The sequence below is a fragment of the Moschus berezovskii genome, chromosome 24 (genome assembly GCF_049115385.1).
Source record: "Moschus berezovskii isolate FMDL1 chromosome 24, NW_MosBer_1.0, whole genome shotgun sequence".
Classification (NCBI taxonomy): domain Eukaryota; kingdom Metazoa; phylum Chordata; class Mammalia; order Artiodactyla; family Moschidae; genus Moschus; species Moschus berezovskii.
In genome coordinates, this window is record NC_142483.1 from 62,620,273 (window position 1) to 62,630,787 (window position 10,515).

The 10,515-nt window shown below is 40.6% G+C and overlaps 1 long non-coding RNA gene across 2 annotated transcripts; it reads right to left on the reverse strand.

Moving 5' to 3' along the window:
- Positions 1-339: 339 nt before the first annotated feature.
- Positions 340-8,759, reverse strand: LOC148774079 (uncharacterized). 2 transcript variants are annotated; one of them, XR_016036186.1, is made up of 3 exons: positions 8,403-8,759; positions 5,637-5,713; positions 340-5,204 (listed from the first exon to the last, which is right to left on the reverse strand). It is a non-coding gene; the product is annotated as an uncharacterized LOC148774079 (long non-coding RNA). The 2 variants fall into 2 exon arrangements; XR_016036185.1 differs by lacking the exon at positions 5,637-5,713 and adding an exon at positions 7,733-8,175.
- Positions 8,760-10,515: the final 1,756 nt, after the last annotated feature.

Genomic DNA, 10,515 nt, shown 5'->3' on the forward strand with positions numbered 1-10,515 from the left:
TGCCTGGGGCTGATGGCACGTCTCCACAGAAAAAAGTGATAGGCCAAACACACCCCACATGTCTTTGCTCTTCTTCAGAGCTACAGGGAGCCTAAAACTGTCAGGAAGCTTCTCAGCTGATACACAGCAGCACTCTGGGTGTGATGCTGAATACCCTGCCTGTAGGACCATGGTGCCTGTTTCTTTCTATGCGTTGCTTAAACAGTGTGGCCAAGCAACAACTTCACCATCTACCCAACTGCTCTTCCCTTACATCTGACAGAGTTCTCATTGCTCTACTCTAGACCTAGGAAGTTTGGATACAATCGGGCCTATCCTCCTCTTCAAGTATTCCGGGGGCATAGTTTGAATTGAAAGGCAATACGGCAGGTAAGCCCAGGAAGGTGCTGAGTCATGTCTGAGTTTCTGTGAACTTACCCTCCACCCTGTCTCGAGGAAATCGAAATTTAGGCCTAAGCAAGGTCTCAGGCCTATCCTGGCTACTCAGATGTTAGGGCTCCTAACATCTCCTCCCTTTTCTGTTGTTCAAACGAAGTAATCTTCCTCCGTGTGTAGAGTTTGATCCAGGGATCTTTATACAGCCTTACTCAAAAACAATTTTAGGAATCTTTACTTAAAAACAACCTTATCTAAAATGGAGTAACTTTGGTTTTACGAGCAGAAAGCACAGTAAAGAAGGAAAAATGCATTACAGGAGCATTAAATTTTACATTAAGTTACATCGTCTAATCTGAAATCACACCCAGAATATCATTTTTCAGGATATCTGGGAAATAGTTATTTCCCAGGATGTCTGAACCATAGCTACTCTATTTTGACTTTTAATTGTAAATTATTATTTTTTTAGCCAAAGCAGATATCATCATTAATGACTTCAGTGTTTTTCTAGATATGAGAAGATGCAAGAATTGGAACTCATAAAACCTTTTTCTGAAAAGATCTAACTATCTGAAGGCCTGTTCTGCCAGTTTTTTTTCAGAGCACAGAGTGCCTCATTTCTGATTTTCACCCTGAACTTCTTTCAGGGGGTGTTGAAGGTCAGCAGCTTGCAATAGTCATGATGTAATCTTTGTAGAGGCAGCTGGCAAGTACCAACTTCCAGTCAGCAGGGTCCCTCCATAGCCACATATCCGACCATGTGACACCATTTTATGGCCATTGTGTCCCGCGGTGCTGGGAAGGCTCATTCCCAGGTCTAGGGAAGCGATGGGCTACTCAGTGTGCTAAAATTGGACCAGGCCTTGCAAGTAGCAAAAGTCTCTGGGCCACTGTCTTACTAGCCTCCTGGTCCAGGAAAATATTCCCTCTTGTTGCTTTTTCTCATACCCAGAGTCACATTATTACAATTATTGATCTCATATGGAACTGCGTATCAGCATTATATCACAGGCTCAGTGAAACAAGTGACATAGAAAATAATATAACCATAGCTAGCAGTTATTAGTAAAATAAGAATTATAAGTCAAGAACTTTTATTAGATAAAGCCTAGTATACCCCAAGTCACCTAACTTCATTTGTTAAATGACTACAGCCTGGTGTTAATCTCCTGGTTGTACATTATGGAGCATCTGACCTTTATCTGAAGATTGGTTACTGAGATAAGCCTTAGAAATTAACCTAGAGTGTCCTTTTTAATAACTTAATTATCACGTAACAAAGAACTGTCTTAGCAGTGAGTCTTAGTAAACACTAGACCTTAATTAACAAAACTAGAAACTTAATTTAACAATTTACAAAACTTAATATTCCATGATTTTTTTTTTATTTTGGAGGCATTAACGCTGTAGCCAGGAAGGCTTTAACCCATCAAATAAAAAATGAGGTTTGTCAGGGAGCTGGGAAAAGCCAAGCAGCCATCTTGGATTTCCCATAGCCCTGACTCTGATTTCCAGCTATTGTTTTTAATTTTCCAGTTTAGAAGCAGACTGTTGCCATGGTTTAAGGACATAAGGATGGCACAAGTCTAATAGAGTTTTTATGTAAGCAGAATGAGCTTTTACATGTCTACAAACCCGACGATTGGATTAATTTCTAAAACTAGCATAAGATCAGGCCTATGGTAGAAAAGCATTTGATTTATATGCAGAGGTCTAAGAAGTCAAGAAAATATTATAAATGATCATACTAATCAGGTCCAGCATTTTGGGCAAGCTGTCTGCCTCTGATGTTGTCGTCTTTTCATCCTGGTGTAGTGTAGTTTTTTCTGAAAAAAGTCCTTCCATCCAGGTTGGAGACAGTCCCTTAAATTATGTCTTTTTCTAGTTCTGGTTGCAGGTCATGAGGCATCTGATCTTCATCCAGAGATAGATCACTGAGACAAGCTTCAGAAACAAACCTAGGGTGTTCTTCAAGAACGCAACCAAATCCTATATTAATATCACGTAATAGCAAAGATCTATTCAGGAAATGAGTCTTAGTAGATACAGACTTCCATTAACAAACTGGGATTCAACAGTCATTGAAACATCTTTTTTCCCCTAAAATTACTCTCATATTTATCAAATATAACCAAATTAAGACTTGTTTACAAAATAGATCTGTTCTCAATAAACTTGACCTGATTATTTATATAACCATAGACTTTTTTTCTTTCTTTTTTTTTGCTTTGCTTTGCTGAAACTTTTATGGAGTCTCAAACTTAACTTTAAAATAAAACCTTTCAGGGCTAGGAAAGTCATCCCAAAGGCTTATCACAGATTTCGCCTAACAGATCTAAGTGAATTCTTCCCTTTCTTAAGGTCTTCAAAACTGAGATTTTTGTACCTGTTAGTGAGATAACCTTTCTAATTTATCTGATAAAGTTACTGGAAGCATAAGAGTTTCCAGTCTCTGAAGGGGTCAGATAAAAATGTTAAATTGTTCAATTTGTTTATTAAATACCATTTTACCAAATTACTGTTAAGTCATAATTAATTTGAGGGGAAAGTTTCCTAAGATCTGGAAAACACAGATTCAAACCAGTGATTTTTCAGAAACCATAAAAGTTATAAGCATATTTGCCAGTTCATTCGGTCCTTTTGTGAACCTTTGTACAGTCATCAGGTTTCCCACTAGAATCTTTTAATTTCTTACCCAGTTCAGAAACTTGTATTTATCCAAAAGTCCTTTTTAAAAATCTTCTGGAAGAGGAAGCATTTTCACAAGAAACTTGGTTAGTGCTGTGACAACACTTTAAGATAGTAATCAGAATTATGGAAACATTTTATCTGAATACATCAGAATTTATATATAAATTGTTTCCAGGATATCTGTATTAGTAACATTTACCATACAATATACCCGAGACTTATTATTCACTTGACAATACGTCCCATGTAATTTAACATGGAAGTTGAACCCAATTAGTGTAATATCTCCCTTTGGGGTGTTTCGGGGGCCCTCTGAAGCATCCCAAAGTTAGCTAGAAGCCAAAAGTGCTTCATCAGAATGATTTAAGAAGTTTTGTCAACAAATATCAGAAAGGTTTAGAGCACTTAGTCAGATGGGATTATAGGTCACTGTGAAACAATAGCTATTCACTCAGCCATAGTAACAATATAGGATTTCAGAGGCAAATGTAGAACAGACCACTTAAGAGGCAAATAAACTTAAATCTATTGTCAAATGCAGTTTAACATCTCAAGAAAATGTTTATTTATATACAAAACTCTCTCTTTGGGGTCCACTTTCCATAAAAACTTTTTATCACTTTCTGTACCCATTTGTTCTCCCATCCTGGAACAGCCAACTGTAAGTCAGACCTACTACCTTTTTTCTTCATAAAATGTAACTTCATTCTTCATGCCTTCTTTACTGAACACACACATCTAACTTCTCTTAAGCAACCAAGAATTGACTTTTATATTAGCATTCTATATAAATTGGTGAACATAAATACCAGTGATAACTTAAAAATTTTAGCGAACATCTCAGGATGGCATCAAACATTATTTATTAATAGTCTAAAATCTTTAGTTTTTCTGTAAGTTAGTATTCAGTAGTGAATGTTTCAGAATTGTATTATATTTGGAAATGACCTAGCTATTCAATAAACTTTTGTTACTTAATTTAGTACAACCTTAGAAATTCAGGTTACCAAAATCTAGAGAAACTGTTTTAGACAGACATTTTAAATTTTAATAGAGTTTATCTAAAAGCTCATGTCTCATTTACAATTTTAGAAGTTTTTTTTTTTCACTCAAGGTAATTTCTTTGTCAACAAACTTGTAACAGATATGATATTTAATTTATATTGAACCTAGGTGCAATGAAAATATTCTACTTAATGTTAATTACCCTAAGACATGTCTATATTAGATAGATCAACAAACATTAATATCAGGTGTTTAATACTGAATATTTTCCAGTTTACATGAACCTGGAATTTATTATTTAATTTAGAATTATTTGATTTGTAAGCGCTTACCTTTTTTTTAAGCCAATTAAATAGATCTCATTTACAAATTAACTTCAAAAATATTACTCAGAGACAAAGACATACCAAGGCATATTTAGACAGACACAGTGTGAGTCTTTAGTCATGAATTAGATATTGCAATATAAAATTTACTAGTTTATAAAAACAGTTGGACCTATTCTATAGGGGGTTGGCGGAGGGGCCCGATAAACAATAAAAGGGCATAAGGAAGGAGAGTCACCCAGTCCCCGCCAGTCTCTATTGCCAATTTTGCCAATGTTTCTTTCAGGGTCCGATTCATCCCTTTTTATGTGGCCCGAGCTCTGGGGATTGTATTCACAGCGTAATTTTCATTTAATCTCCATAGCCAAAACCAATCCCTGAACAACTTTGTCTTAGCCAAATTCGTTGGTCTCTGGGCAGCTGCTCGGAGGCCTGCCATAAGAGTCTTGCGGTACTGGAGAGATGCCCGGCTCCGGCGGCACAGACGCGAGAGACGCCCGGCTCTGGCGGTGCAGACGCGAGAGACGCCCGGCTCCGGCGCAACTGACCACATGTAGAATCGTGGCTGAGAGGAGCTGCCCCGCGCCCAGGGTTAGGGCGGTGGCCGAGAGGAGCTGTACCACGTCTAGGAGGCGGCGGCTGCTTGGGCACTGGAGGGCCGAGAGGAGCTGATCCACATTCAAAGCAGGAGGGGCGGCCTTGAGGAGATACCCCTCGTCCAAGGTAAGGTACAGCGGCTGCACCTTGCTGGAGCAGCTGGGAAGAGATACTCCACGACCAAGTGGAATATAAGAATCCAGTGTTCTGGGGAGGAAGGAACAAGATGGTGGAGGGATAAGACGGCGAGACCACTTTCTCCCCCACAAATTCATCAAAAGAACATTTGAACGCGGAGTAAAGTCCACAAAACAACTTCTGAATACTGGCAGAGGACATCAGGCTCCCAGAAAAGCAGCCCATTGTGTTCTAAAGGAGAGAGAAGAAATCCAGCTCCACCCACCAGAACACCGACACATGCTTCCCTAACCAGGGAACCCGGACAAGTCACCCACCCAACCCCACACAGAGCTAAGAAACTACATAATAAAGAGAACTCAACAAACTGCAAGAAGAGGGAAAGCCACCCCAAGCAAAGCAATATAAGCAAGATGAAGAGGCAGAGAAATACCCAGCAAGTAAAGGAACAAGATAATTGCCCACCAACACAAACAAAAGAAGAAGATATAGGGAATTTACCTGATAAAGAATTTCAAATTTTGATGGTGAAAATGATTCAAAATCTTGAAAGCAAAATGGAGTTACAGATAAATAACCTGGAGAAAAGGATTGAGAAGATGGAAGAAAGTTTTAAGAAGGACTTAGAAGAAATAAAAAAGAGTCAATATACAATGAATAATGCAATAGATGAGATCAGAAACACTCTGGAGGGAACAAACAGTAGAATAACAGAGGCAGAAGACAGGATAAGCGAACTAGAAGATAGAATTGTAGAAATAAATGAAACAGAGAGGAAAAAAGAAAAACGAATTAAAAGAAATGAGGACAATATTAGAGACCTCTGGGACAATGTTAAACGCTCCAACATTCGAATCATAGGAGTCCCAGAAGAAGAAGACAAAAAGAAAGAGCATGAGAGAATACTTGAGGAGATAATAGTTGAAAACTTCCCTAAAATGGGGAAAGAAATAATCACCCAAATCCAAGAAACCCAGAGAGTCCCCAGCAGGATAAACCCAAGGCGAAATACTCCAAGAAACATATTAATCAAATTAAAAAAGATCAAACACAAAGAACAAATATTTAAAGCAGCAAGGGAAAAGCAGCAAATAACACATAAGGGGATTCCCATAAGGAAAACAGCTGATCTTTCAACAGGAACTCTTCAGGCCAGAAGGGAGTGGCAAGACATACTTAAAGTGATGAAAGAAAATACCCTACAGCCCAGATTACTATACCGAGCAAGGATCTCATTCAAATATGAAGGAGAAATCAAAAGCTTTACAGACAAGCAAAAGCTGAGGGAATTCAGCATCACCAAACCAGCTCTCCAGCAAATGCTAAAGGATCTTCTATAGACAGGAAACACAGAAAGAGTGTATAAACTTGAACCCAAAGCAATAAAGAAAATGGCTACGGGATCGTACTTATCAATAATTACCTTAAATGTAAATGGGTTGAAATTTTCAAAAAGGCTAGGAAACAATTCTCATAGCCATCAATAGTTCAGTGTTGAGTTCATGAATAGTTTTTAAAGTTTGGGACAAACTGTAGTATTTGCTATTTGAAGTACTATTTGTAATTGGCATATTACGATGTAACATTGGTCTTCATTTCCAACTTAAAACGCCTAAAAATGCCTAACAGGTTTTTAGATTTGTGAATTTTAGTTGAAATGTATTTTATGATGTTACTAAACCTGCAGAAATATTGAAATATTTCAGAGAACTTATTCACTATACATTTAATTTATTTTATTTATAAAATTATGAACTGTAGAAAGTTTTACTTGATGGGTCAAATTCTTGTTGCTTCAAATGCTTGTTGCATTTGAAGTGCTAGTTACAAGAAAATCAAATACCTTCAATGTGTAAATGCTATTAAGTTTTTAAAGGACTCTGGAGTATAAGTAAGTTTGTTTAAAGAAATTTAGTCTGTTCAACTTGAATCAGCTCTGTCAAACATTAATTAAAAGCCTCATTTAAAATAAATAAATAAATAAATAATGGTGGTGGGAGGGAGGGTTGGGAAGCTGGCTGGAGGTGGAGGTGGTGAAGTTTATAAATCTAATTAAAAATGAAGTTGCATTTCCATTTTCCAAAACCACCCATCCACCAGCGTACTGTGTCACTAGACATTATGTACGATTTTACTTTGCGACAGAAACCATTACATTTAAAAATTCATTACAGCAAGGTTAGTTAGACACATGATGGATGCAGCTTTAATCCTGCCATATATTATTACAGTTAAAATGTAAATGATGAAAAATATTTTGTGCTTATCAGCATTTATGTGGAAATGTGTTTTACAGTGATATATGGTGTTATATTTCTATTATTGTGATGAAAAAGAAAGCAATACAAAAAGACAAAGTGTTTATTAAAACATGAAAAAAAAAGAAATAAATGGTTTTTCAGCACTGAAGAGATTATAGAAAGTAAATAAGCTAAATCAGACCTGTTTTATGTAGTAATTTTATAGTTTATTTTAATTATTTCAGTTGTAAAATATTGTTATACTGTTAATTAGTTCTGATTGTTCATATTAAACTATTGAAATGCAAAAAAATAAAAAAAAAAGAGTCTTGCGGTACACTCGGAGATGCTCCCTACCTTCTGCGCACTCAAAGTCCCACTGGGGCCGAGTCAATGGAAATCCCTCATCAATTAGGTTCGGATGCATGGTGGGCCTCCTGTCCACACCAGGGACATGTTTCTGAGCTTCCGATAGAATCCGCTCCTGTTCTTCGGTGGTGAAGAACACCTGTAACAGCTACTGACAGTCATCCCAGATGGGATTATGGGTGAAAAGGATGGAAACAAAAGGCTTTATCCATGCTGGTGGGTTTTCCACCAGATCTTGCCAGACCAGGATATAGGGCATCTGGTCCGGGTGGCCGGAAGGGCCGGGCATGAGAACCTTCCCCCTAACAGCTTGGATGGTGGGCAGGCTGAAGGTTCCCTCTCTCGGCCACCAGACATTAAAAGTGGGCCACTCCAAGGAGCAGAGCGTCACCAGCTTATTCCTCTTCACTAGCAGAGACAAGTCTCGCACCCTAGATTAAAGTCAGAGAAATGATCCATCACGAGGGAGAGCCAGGTAGAGCTTCTTTGACCCATGACCACAGAATAGATTACGGGAAGAAAAGACACAGGAGAGAGATGGAGACAATGACGGCACACACGAAAACACGACAAACGGAGGACAGACAAACGTCGGCCGAAAACACACTACTAGGTCTCTGAGACCTCTGAGGCTTCCTGAAGTTTAAAGTAATCTTACCGAAGGGCTTCCACTGCCCACCAGATTCCAGATCGGGAGAGACCTCCACTTTCCCGCAGAGCCAGCTGCCTTCCAGTGCAAATGCTGGGCCTCGGCCTTACGACGGCTACGGCGATCAATTCTCCCCTGATCAGACCTGGCACCAGTGCTGTAATCAGACCACCTCCGGGCTGATGAACCCCTTCTGCCGGGAGAGCTTTATTCTCCCGAGTCAGAGGGATCCCGGACAAGCCCCCAAATGTTATGCCCTGAGTCTGGTCCCCCCATACTGATAGAATAAGCCACTCGCAGCAATGCAAAAGCAAGAATGGGGTTTATTTCTAGCTCGAGCTAGGGCTCATGCCTCCTACAGCACAGTGGAGTGCAGACAAGAGCCCGGAGTCCAGGTCACAGTGGTTATTATAGTTTTAGATTACATAAGCACCTATTTTTGTTCAAAAGATCAAGCTGGCAGAAGCTCATTGGCCAGTTCATGCGCATGTGGGGTTATTCTGGGGGATTTCCCTAGTTCCTCTGATTGGCCTGATTTTTGGCCAGATGGATATTGTAGGAAGGAGTTACTTATTTTTGGAACCTGTGGGATTTTCTTAGGGAGGAGTTTCTGTGAACGTAGCCTCCACCCTGTCTCCAGGAAATCGAAATTAATGCCTAAGCAAGGTCTAAGGACTATCCTGGCTACACAGATGTTAGGGCTCCTAACACCGGGAAGGTGCTGAGTCATGTCTGACACACTCCCTCAGCCTGCTCAATCATGGATAGCAACGCTGTGCGATAGCAAAGCCTTTGAAGCTAAGAAAGTATAAGGGAGATCCAGGTCCCGGACCCGGAAATTTCCGTTCTTTAAGCAGATCGCAGAGTCTCCCAGTGTCAAACCGTACACCTCTCTGCCAAATACAGCTTTGCAAAAGCAGAGAGGTAGGCTGCCTCTACTTCCGCAAAGGAGGCTCACTTATCCTGCATCCTGCGAAATCTGCTTCTCAGCCTGAGTGAAAAGTGGTTGGAGAGGTCTTTCCTCAGGGGCATTTTCTCCTTTGCCTAGGGCTGAGGGAAGGGCACCACACTCAAAGGGAAAGGCCAAACACACTCCACATGTCTTTGCTCTTCTTGAGAGCTGCAGGGAGCCTAAAACTGCTAGGAAGCTTCTCAGCTCATATGCAGAAGCACTCTGGTTGTGAGGCTGCATACCCTGCCTGTAGGCCCATGGTGCCTGTTTCTCTCCATGCGTTGCTTAAATAGTGCGGCCAAGCAGCAACTTCACCATCTATCCAACTGCTATTCCCTTACATCCGACAGTGTTCTCAGTGCTCAGTTTGGAGACAACGGGGCCCATCCTCCTCTCCAAGTAGTCCTGGGCCCTAATCTGAATTGAAAGGCAAAACCACTCGTAAGCCCAGGAAGGTGCTGAGTCATGTCTGACACACTGCCTCAGCCAGCTCATTCATGGGTAGCAACGCTGTGAGCTAGGAAAGACTTTGCAAGCTCAGAAAGTGTAACAGAGTTGCAGGCCCAGGACCTGGAAATATCGGTGCTTTGAGCAGATCTCAGAGTCTCCCATTGTCAAAGCATACTCCTCTGCCAAATACAGCTTTGCAAACACAGGCCAGTAGGCTGCCTCTATTTCCGCGAAGGAAGCTCACTTATCCCGCTTCCTGAGAAATCTGCTTCTCAGCCTGAATGAAAAGCAGTTGGAGAGGTCTTTCCTCAAAGGCAGTTTCTCCTGTGCCTGCTGCCGAGGGAAGGGCACGACACTCAAAGGGAAAGGCCAAACACACCCCACATGTCTCTGCTCTTCTGTAGGGCTTCAAGGAGCCTAAAACTGTCAGGAAGCTTCTTGGCTGATATGCAGAAGCACTTGGGTGTGATCCAGCCTACCCTGCTTTTAGGACCTTGGTTCCTGCTTCTCTCTGTGCACTGCTTAAACAGTGTGGCCAAGCAACAACTTCACCATCTACCCAACTGCTCTTCCTTTACATCTGACAGAGTTCTCAGTGCTGTACTCTAGACTTAGGAACTTTGGAGACATCCGGGCCCATCCTCCTCTCTAAGTAGTCCAGGGGCTAGACCGAATTGAAAGACAAAACCACAGGTAAGCCCAGGACGGTGCTGAGTCTTG